Source organism: Mus musculus, chromosome 6 (genome assembly GCF_000001635.26).
Source record: "Mus musculus strain C57BL/6J chromosome 6, GRCm38.p6 C57BL/6J".
Classification (NCBI taxonomy): Eukaryota; Metazoa; Chordata; class Mammalia; order Rodentia; family Muridae; genus Mus; species Mus musculus.
The window spans coordinates 30,720,506-30,731,830 of NC_000072.6; positions in this window are offsets into that span (position 1 = coordinate 30,720,506).

An 11,325-nucleotide genomic window follows, 5' to 3' on the forward strand; every position below is an offset into this window, starting at 1 on the left:
TGTGCATTGTTCTCACCTGGACAAGCTAGAGCCTTTCCACGGCTGCAGTGTAAAACTAAAAGTTTAATGGTAACCAGAGCAGAACTGGACCAGGCAGTTCCTTTGTTTGTTTTTAATTCCCTTGACTCTTTAGCTGTTTAAAAAAAAAAATCTATCCATGCATTGCTGAAACGCGAACATGGTTTTACCCCTGATGGTGGTCCAGCCCTTTGGGCCGCACTTCTGATCCTTTATATACAATTTGCTTGGTTTTTCCAAGAGTCATGTTAACCGACTCCACAGCCTTCAGTTTCTTCTTCGGGATGCTACAGGAACAACAGGCAGAGTTCTCCTGGTGCGATTTATGGTTTCGGAGTTCTGAAAATTACAGTCATTTGCAGTCTTCTCCATTAGTGCCCTGACCTCAGCCCATTATGTCTGCCTGTTTGGTTCCTGACGTCGAAAACTTCTTGTTACTTCACTACCTGCTCTTCCCAAGCTGAGAGGGGGCCTTTCTCATTTCCTAGGGGCCTTCTGAACTGCACACACGTGCTCAGCATTGAGATCCTAGGGTTATCTTTGTTTGTTTTCTCTCTTTGGGCTCACTAATTCATCTGTTACAAACCTAGTAGTTTTCCATAGCTAGTTCTAGAGGAGAAGGGGGTGGGGGGCAGTGGATTTGGAATCTTCCCAGAGTCCTAGCACTTAATCTGGTGCTACATGCCTCTCTTTAGGGAGCTGGCTAATTGCATTGAAAATCTCTCCCACTATCAGCCTTACAGCTTTCTCAAACCCAGACAGGGCTCCCTGGGAGGGGAATCTCACCTCGTCTCTACTCCAAACAGACCTGTGGTCTTAAGAGGTCTGTTCCGTAGCGAATGTGAACCTAGGATTGTCCTAGACAGGTCAGGGCGGCTTGAGTAGGGTGCTTCTCCCTCCTGGTGTCTCAGGACTGCCTGTGAGGCATCCTCACAGCGGCTGATTCAGGAGAATGGAGTCTCTTACTGCATCCTAGGAGTTGCTGCTGCTGTGTGGGGCATTAGTATATCTGGAGCCAGGGCTTGCCCACTAGCAGCAACCGTGGAAGCAGCCGTGGAAGGTCCTCCTGGGTACTCCGTTTAACCACCTTCTTGGTGTTTTCTCTACCGCCGTTGGTGCTCCTGTCCAACTCGTGACTCTCCTTTTCTCTCATCTTTGAACCCTTTGATTTATCTCCATGACCTTTTCTGTTTCTTGTCGTTGAGTCCTTTTCAAGCTCTGGGCTCGTTCAGTCCCAAATTTAGCACCAGAATCCTAAGGCATCGCGCATGGTTTATTCAGATCAATTCTAATCCAATTCTAGCTCAAGAGCTCCCTGGCCATGTTTTCCAGGTTTATTTTATTGTACTGTCTTATGTGCATGTGTTTACACTTGGCCCTGGAACTGGAGTTACAGGTGGTTGTAAGCGGTCCAGGGTGGGTGCTGGGAACCAAACTCTGCTCCCTCTGGAAGAGCCGGACAACCTTCACTGCTCAGCCATCTGTCCAGCTGACCGTTGGACAGACCATTTCCCCCTAATGGTTACCCTGCCTCGAAACTCATCAGTTAACCTGAAGTCCTTTGGTTTAATAGCTCCGCGCATACCCCTTTACATCTGCCACCTCATGTGACTATGGGCACCTGGGAGGAGCCTTTGCAGCCAGCTTTAGTCTCCTTTATTCATGGCTCCCCGAGAATGCCTTTGCTGGTACATTCTGGGGCAGAAATGAAGATACAGGTAAGCATTTGTCACCTTGTGCTCTGAGCAAATATCCCTCCTTTCCAATATAAAATCCTGTCAGTGTCTGAACACCTAACTTGAATGCTACATGGAGACAGCAAAGAGTCCCCACCTCCTTCCTAGCTTCATTTTCAAAGTGGTTAAAATCTGTATCTGTCCTTTTAGGCACTGTTCTTTTATGTGGTCTAGTCTGGTTTCTGAGATTTCAACCATCTTAAGTTCTGCCCATCCCTCCCACCCCCCTTCTATTCTCCCTTAAGTCCTTGTTATTTTCCTATTTGCCATTTCCAAGCTAAGACTGTCTCCAGGGCAACAGTCCTCTGCTCCCTCACAAGTCCTCAGCCCCTGCCCCCTCAGCAAAGGCTCTTCCACTAGCTATGTGCAAATTGGATTTTCTGCGCCTAATGCTCCAGGTGCTGCGGCTGATTGTGATTCTCTCTCTCTCTCTCTCTCTCTCTCTCTCTCTCTCTCTCTCTCTCTCTCTTGTTTGCTTTTTTTTTCTTCTTCCTTTGCCTTTGGGTTTGTGCTTATTTAATTTTTTTCAATCACCTAGGCCAAAGAAGCTAGATTGCCAATTTAATTCTTTCATTACGCTCCACCCCCTTGTTCTCTGGCCTTTCAAAATCCACTGTGATAATCAAGACATATTGATTAACATTTCCAGAGGACCCCCAACCAAGAGAGACAGAAATAACAGGGTCCTTGGGCATGTTGTAATCAGGCTGCAGGTTCTGTGTTGATGGCCAAGAGCTGATCCTTCCACCTGTGTGTGTGTGTGTGTGTGTGTGTGTTTGTCTGTATAATACAATACACCTCTTACAATCTGCAGAATGACATAATTTAAATTAACTTAGCACGATTAATATATAAAAATATTAACAGTAATTCAGTTCAGTATGGTTTGTATTTCACTCTCAGAGATGTGAAGACAATCAAACTCTCTGAACAATGTGGCCTCTCACAAAGGCAGTTTTTGGAGTCTATGTGGAAGTATAAAAAGGGAGGCTAGCTAACAGACATGGTTCCTGGGAAAGGTCTATCTGTCTTATTTCTCTCCCATCCCCTCTCTTTCTTCCTGCTGTTAAGAAGTTCTTGTGGAACTCCAGTTGTTTGATTGAACCTCTGAACTCGGGGACCTCTGGGCTCCATCCCTCTCTCTCAGCTGAAAGCCAGCTTGCTAGAGCTGGTTGTTCTTAGATGAACTTCCTCTGACCCCAGCAACAAATCTGCCTCTCCAAGAACACCAGATTCCTACTTCTACCAAGAGACACTCATCCAGACCCCAGACCAGGGCAGGCTCCCATACTTTTCAGGCTACCCAGGAGCGCGGCTGCTCCCAGGGCTGCATGCGCAGCCTCCAAGCCTTCATGCATGGGCATTGGCTCTCCCAACCCAGCCACAGGTCAGTTCGGTCCTCACGGACCTAATCTATCCACTTGGAATAGTTGCCTGGCTTCTTCTTCTGCCAAAGTGTCTGGCGGGGGATGGGGGAGGGTGGCAGGGGTGGGGGGGAACATTCCTAATTCCCAGCCTTTATTCTTTAAAATGGCAAGTTGCAAATGTTTCTATCAAAATCTTCTAACAGCCGAGGAGAGGCCTGAATTTGCATGAAGAGGGGAGTGAAAAGCAATTTTAAGGGATTATTGTAAGCATGAAATTTGCATTTGATCTTAAAATTCATGTAATGCTTGTATTTGACTTCATAATGAATTCCTATTTGTATTAATATAAATGTGCTTCAGGTGATTTACCATCAAGCAAAATAGGTCTGACCTTTGGAAGTACAATAGTTTTACCCCGGAGCTTTGGGGGCAAGTGGCCCAAGAAAGGAGCCCACTGGTGGCCCACCTGCCTGGTGGCCCAGGGGTCCTTCATTTACCCAGCTTCCCTCAGTGGTCCTTTCTAAAGCCTTCCAGCTCCGTTTCATTTCTTCCTCTTCCTGGAGATCACCTTCTGTTTCAGCCAGGAGGGAGAAGAGGAGCCCTCAGGCGACATCTTCCTTTACTCTTTTCTACCCCACCTCCAAGAGTGCTGGTACATCTGGTCAGAGGCCACCCCCTCCCCCTTCTTGCTGGGTTCTTAGAGAGCCACCAAAGGTGACACCCATAGGCCCCATTCTAAAGACTGAAAAGAAAACAACAGCTTATTTTTCAATTCGGAAAGTAGTACCTTTCTACTATCCCTTCTCTGCTTTGAGGGCAAGCTTGCGCGCCTGAGCCTGGCCATCAGAACCATGTTCTGGGAAGGCCATGTATCCAAGCTGGGACATGAAGAGTTGGTCCAGGACTTTTGTTCTGTCTCTCTCTGGGGTTGCCGAGCTCTGTCATACATACTAAACACTGCAACTGCCCCCAAAGGAAACCAACACAAAGCAAACGGTAGCCAATCGACAAGATGACTATCCATGATGGGTTGCATCCAAGCGCTGGCCTGAGTCCATTTCAGCTCCTGTAAAGTATAAAATATGGCAGGTCCTTCCTTTTCCTGTTTCCTTTTCAGCAACCCAAAGACTGAGAGAGAAGACTTTTTATGAAAAGGTAGAAATTATAGGATTAAAGGGTGCAATAGAATTAAAAAAAATATTTCTATGTTCTAGTTAAGAAAACTTTGCCTAACCATAGCCCACTGAGATTTTTCTTCTAGAGCCCTTGTGGCTCTTATATTTAGCTCCATGACTCATTCCAAGTATATTTTAATGTCACCCATGATTCATCTTAAATTAAAGGTGTGTAAATGACGTAAAGGTTCCAAGCTTTTTATTTTATTTTTTATGTTTTGTGCATACATACCCATTCCTTCAAGTTGGTGCGTCCATTATCCCTTATCCTGGCTCTCTCTGGTAATCAAATGATCTTACCTATGTAAAGTGATTTCTAGACTCTTTACTGTGACATTGTCCTGTGTGTTTGTTTTTACACCAACATTAGCTTTGCAAGGTTCCGACAATGACAGTGACTCTTAAAATGGGAACCTGATCAAAATATATTGTGTGAAAAAAATTAATAAAAATAAATTTCAAAATGGATGGCTGATGTCCTCTGATTTTATCCTTCATTGTATGATTTTGATTGTCTTTATCCTTTTCATTTCTTGTTTGATTTAGTTATTTGCTTGTTTGTTTGTTTGTGAGACTGGGTCTTCATAGCCTAGGTTGGCTTGAAACTCACTATGTAGCCCAGGCAGGACTCAAATTTATAACCCCCTTGCCTTAGCTTCCGGGGTGCTGGGACTACAAGTATATGGACTATTGGTCCTTTGCTCTTCACATAAACTTGAATCTGTTTGCTATTTTTCTAACACTTGAAATTCTTGTGATTTTATTCAATCCATATACACGTCAACTTGAGGACAACAGATGACTGATCCTTCAACAAATCGACTCTTCCAGTCCAGGTGCTGGATGCACCTGGATGCACTTCCCCTACTCACATCATTGATTTTCCTTTAGGGTACCACTTGCTTAGTATAGTTAATTTATCCATAAACATTTCATATTTGTGGATGTTACTATAAATGATATTTTTGAAGTACAACTTTTGATTGCTCCTCGTTGTTAAAAGGACATATAGCATTGATTTTCTTTATTAACCTTGTATTTCACAAACTCAACAGACTGATAGTTTCTGGTACTTTCTGTGTTGATTCTTGGGGCTTTTCAGTGTCACATGTATCAGTGGAGACATTCAACCTCCTCTTTCCAATAGCTATGGGGTTCTTGTTGTTCATTTGTGTTTTTTTCCTTTTTGTTACCTCGTTTCACTGGCTAAGGCTCCAGAATGATAGGGGAGGGAAGGATGTAAAAGCCTTGTTCATCTGTCAGGAGGAAAAGCCTTGGCACTGGCCTTTGAGGCTTTGTTGGATTTCAGAGGGTCCTGTTGCTGCTTTGATGATAGATTTTAATCAAGAGTGGAGTTTGAATTTTGCCAAATGCTTTTCTAAATCTATTCAGATGACTCTTCACTTTCAATCTTTTAATGTGGTGAATTATATTAATTGACTTCTGAATATTAAAATGATTTTTGGCATTTCCGTAACAAACTCCATTTAGTTATAATGTGGCATCCATTTTATATATTGCTAGGTTCACTTTGCCAAAAACTGTATTAAGGATTTCTGCAAATGGGCTTGGTGGATCCAGCAGTGCAGTGTGTCACTTTCTTGCTTTGCCTTTACCTTTGCTTTGCCTTACTAGCTCTGGCCTCACAAAACAAGCTGGAGAGTGGCCTTTTCTGGCTCTAGGAGACTGGAAAAATAGGGGTTACTTCTTCAGGAGGTATTTGGAAGGACACAATTGAGGTCACTGGGATTTCTTTGCAGGAAGGATTCGAACCCTGAGTCTAGTTCATTGAGTAGATACCCCCAGCCTCCCTCCTCAGTGAGCTTGGTTATTTGGATTAAAGGAATGAATTTCATTGATGTTATTAGATATATTGACATAACATTTCTTTTTTATTTAAGGATTCTTTCTAATTTCCTTCTGGATACTGGTAATTCTCCCCATACCCTTTGCTTTCTAGAGGTTTTTAATTGCATTGATCTTTTTAAGGAATTAGCTTTCATTTTCAGTGATTTTTTTTTCTAAAACAATATTGTTTTTCTGTTTTATTAATTCTGCTCTCTACATTTCCTTTCTTCTGTTGACTTTGTGTTTGCTCTGTTCTTGCTAGGGTTTCTCTAGGGAGAAAATGGTAGTGTTTATTTGAAACACATCATTATCCAAATAATTCATTCATTATTCAAATTGCCATGTTAGCCTGGGGTGGGCTACAGCCTCCAAGCCTGCCATGTTAGTCCTGGGGTGGGCTACATCCTCCAAGCCTGCCATGTTAGTCCTGGGGTGGGGTACATCCTCCAAGCCTGCCATGTTAGCCTGGGGTGGGCTACATCCTCCAAGCCTGCCATGTTAGCCCGGGGTGGGCTACAGCCTCCAGGCCTGCCATGTTAGCCCGGGGTGGGCTACAGCCTCCAGGCCTGCCATGTTAACCCTGGGGTGGGCTACAGCCTCCAGGCCTGCCATGTTAGCCCGGGGTGGGCTACAGCCTCCAGGCCTGCCATGTTAGCCCGGGGTGGGCTACAGCCTCCAGGCCTGCCATGTTAGCCCGGGGTGGGCTACATCCTCCAAGCCTGCCATGTTAGCCCGGGGTGGGCTACAGCCTCCAAGCCTGCCATGTTAGCCCGGGGTGGGCTACAGCCTCCAGGCCTGCCATGTTAGCCCGGGGTGGGCTACAGCCTCCAGGCCTGCCATGTTAGCCCGGGGTGGGCTACAGCCTCCAGGCCTGCCATGTTAGCCCGGGGTGGGCTACAGCCTCCAAGGCTGCTCTGCTGTGCTCCTGTTCTTGTCCAGCTCATGTATTATTTGAGTCATGGATCATTTAGTTTATTTTTTAAATTTCTAAATATTAGAGGAATCGCATATGCTTTCCCATAATGAATTTATTAATTTGATTCTATTATAGTTTTTGAACAGGTAATATAAGTTTCAAAAATTTTTGAGACTTATGGTCCAGACAATGATCTGTCTTGGTAAATATTTCACATGTTAAAAATAATGCATATTCTACTTTAGTGGCTTGAAGTTTTTTTTTTTTCTTGTTCTTTTTTTAATGGAAATGGGTTCAAGTTGATATAGGTGCTCACATTATTTCACATTCTGATTTTTTTGTCTGTTTTTTTTTTTTTTTTTTTTTTTTTTAGATTCTCAAGAAAGAAAATTTAAAACTCTAGCTAAGCTGGGAGGTAATGGCGCACACCTTTAATCCCAGCACTTGGGAGGCAGAGACAGGCAGATCTCTGAGTTCTAGGCCAGCCTGGTCTACAGAGTGAGTTCCAGGACAACCAGGGCTACACAAAGAAACCCTGTCCAAACAAAACAAAACAAACAAAGTCTCAGGTCTTTCCTGAACCTCTGAGGTAGGCAATTTAGTGAGATGTGCCTTAAAATAAAAGGTCAAGAGAGCCAGGCATGGTGGCGCATACTTTTGCTACCTGCACAGGAGATGCAGCTCTGTGAGTCTGAGGCTAATTGTCAACTGTATTTTACTGTGTAGACATGGTATACTGTATCCAGTCATCAGATGACTGGTTTTTCTTGAAGGACTTGCACATTCCCGACAGAAATGGAGGTGACATGGTGGCAGATGACTGTTAGCCCTGCTGCGTCTATGCCTATTTTGTTGTTGTTTTCTTTTTCTAAGAAAGTAAACCAAAATGATAGGTGAATGGTGGTCAGACTTCAGCATCACACTGCATTGCCTATTCTTCATCCCTGATGTGTGACAAAGTTTTTCCTAGGGAGGTGTAACACACAAGTCCACTCACTCCAGATGGGGATCCCACAGCAGAACACAGTGTGGACAGCACCAAGGTCCAACGTGGTGAACCAGCGAGTTTTACTGTGGATTACTTACAGGGATATGGGTGAGGGGTTCCTTACAGAAGCAGAAAGGATTCATCATAGACATCTGCATCACCAAAGCCCACTCCAGTATGGCTGACAGCTTACCAAAGCTGGGACCTTGGAACGCACTGCATCCCTGCAGACAGCTCAGCAGGTTGAAGAATAAGCTCAGCCCAAGTGACTCTGTTCTACACCTTTCCCAGGCAGCTGATCTTATCTGAGATCTTCTCAGACAGGGACTCTCAGCTTTTATTGCTTACTATAGCAGGGAGTGGTCTAAGGAATCTGGTCAGTTTTAGGGACTTCCTGAAGCTATTTTGAATTGTTTACCTTTCTGCTTATGGAGCTTCCCTGTACGGCAGGATAGAGTGTTTTAATCTAAGAGGAAACTTACACAACACTACCACAGAGGAGATGACTCTAAATCACCCACCTTCCTTCAGTAAAACTTTTTCAAATAAATTGTTTTATTCTGTGGAAGAATTTCCAGTAGATGAAATGGTGTGGCATGGCTTGAGAATTCTCATGCCAGCCTGTCTAGCTGCTGCCAAAACCAAGAGTATGTTTCATTTGGAAAGGGCCCTTATTCTTATTTTAAGGTAAATCTTTTGCAGACTTGAAGTTTTTTTGTTTTTTGTTTTGTTTTTGTTTTTGTTTTTGTTTTTGTTTTTTGTTTAACTGTGGAAACCATCAATCCTTTGGATGGGCAACGTGAGCCAGGATAGCAGCAGTCTTCTGGAGACCTTGGCTTAGAGCTGTTCCAGTTTGATTTCCATGCTGCTTCCGTTGGGATAACTCTTGTTTCCTGTACATCTGGGGCCAACACAGCAAAGAGGGAGAAATTCACTCAGGGATACGGGAGAGTGAGACCCTCAGAGACAGGACCAGAGTTATCCTTCCCTGGGATGCTAGACCCTTGTCCAGCAGCCCAGGCGATGAACCATAGGCTTCAGAATTCATGGTAGAGAAAGGAAAGACAGTGCTCAGAGTTTCTCAGATTGCAGTGGCTGAAGGTGGAATGAAAATGAAGTTCTGGCTTCCCTGGCTGGTTCAGATGGTCCTTTTTCAATTTTTATCTGAACGACAGCCCCACCTCCTAAAGCAATGTCTCTTCCTTCAGATGCCTATTGACCAGCAGTCCCCATTCCCTATTCCCACTTCTCTGCAGGAAGATCCGGGTCTGAGCCTTGCCCTCCCTTGGGATGTAAGATAGATGTTTGCCTGTCACATAAAATGAAAAGTGGGGACTAAGCATCCATTCAGCCCTCCTCCTCTGCTCTGCTTTTGTGCATACTTAGGGGCCACATACAGACTGAGGGGGGAGAGGAGCAGAAGTGACCCAGCAGGAGCTGCCCTCCTAAGGCATTCACATTTAAATCTAAAACCAACCAACCAAACCTTGCAGAGGAACAGACTGGTCCCTGACCTGCTTGGTCACCCTCAGGGTGTTACAGGCGTTCCTGATACATGGCTGATACCCCTTGCTATCGGCATTACATACTGACATTACATTTAATACCATGGCCCTTGCATGCTTTTCTGCGAGCAGGATTACAAGATGCAGGAGGCTTTGGGGTTTTACTCTTTCACGCCACACTGAGAAGTTTGGCATCTTAGGGAACCTCTTCACTGTACCCTATAAATGGACACTGAAGTCATTTCCAGTTTAGAAAAAAAAAACATTTTCCTAAATAAGGCAGTATTGTTCAGCCTTGGACATGTGCCAGGGAGCATACGTGTAGGATAGTTTGACAAAGTCCATTTTGATAGTCGAGCTGTCCTCCCAAAAAAAGATGGATCTACTGAATTCTACCCACAGTGTTCCTCTGTTTAACTTTGGACCCCGCCTCCACTGATGCGTCTCATTAGTCGTTCCCATCAGTAGCTCCCGCCCTCAGCGCCCCCTCCCCAGGGGGTGGGCCAAGTGAACTACTCACCGAAAATTCTTTACTCTGTTTGTTGAAGAACTGAAGGAACATAAATATGTTTTGCCTACATCAAGTTAATGGCCTGTGGTAGAGAATGTCCGTGCCTAAGCAGCCTTCCATGTTGTTTGGCTGGGGAAACAGTGGGGCAGTGTGCTAGACACCTGGCGTGGGTGGGGAGAAAGGGGGTGGGCTCTCAAGGGCTGTGCTGGCCCCCGAGGAGGTCTCTGGCCTCCCCTTTACCTCCCTCTTAATGTACACATCACTGTGTGTTGTACTTGGCTGTTTCTTCCGTGCTAAGGAGGACCTGGGACTGGGGGATGGGACTGGGCTCTTCTGTTCAGGAGCCTGCTCATCCTACTTGGACTTCTGGCTGCATCTGGAACTTCCTTTGAGTACAGGGCTAAGCCAGCATAGGTTTCAATGACTTCTTCCTCCCTTTTTGATTCTCTGGTATCTTTTTGGTACAGTTATAATTTTAGAAAATTCTGTTATCATGAGACCTCTGGATGCTATCTAATTCCCTTGCACCTCTCCTTGTTCCCTCATAGATTGCTCTCTATATGGTAGATGCTCTCTATTTTGGTAACAGCTATATTAAATAATCTCTCCTTTTACATCACTGTTTCCCTAACACTGTGTTGAGAGCTAGTTATATTAATGACAACAGTAATTGGGGTAATATAGTGTTCCTGTGGGCCAGGTGCATTAGTGTCACACAGGAACTTGATTGGACCTTACAGAGTTTTGGTATCTCCATCTCTGACAACTTCTTGAATATTCTAGTGATTTTCAATTTAGATCTCCGTTCTCTGACTTAGCCATGAATTTTGGGGAAAACAACAGCAGAGATTATTATTAGCAAAAATATTCATCACACTTATAAATTAGGATGCTATGAAATCCTAGTAGGGTTGTTTTCTCCTTTAGCCTCTCATCAATACTATTGGCTTCTTAAGCTTTCAATGCCTCAACTGAAGCTCTCATTGGATATAGACAGGGTCTGGCACAAAATAATCAACAATTACTCATTTTTTCGTTGTTATAAAATATTAGGTGGACAGAAGAGACACAAATAAATGACATGGTCCCTTGACCTCAAGGAGGAGTTCAGGTATGTAACAGGCGAACCAAGGCAGATCTCCAAGTCTCTCCACAAGAGAATGTGGTAAGTGAGGCTGTTGAAGGTTGCCCAGGGGACTCAGTAGAAGGAGGGAGATACTTCTGGAGGTAAACCAGCAAGAGATACAGTAACGAAACCAAC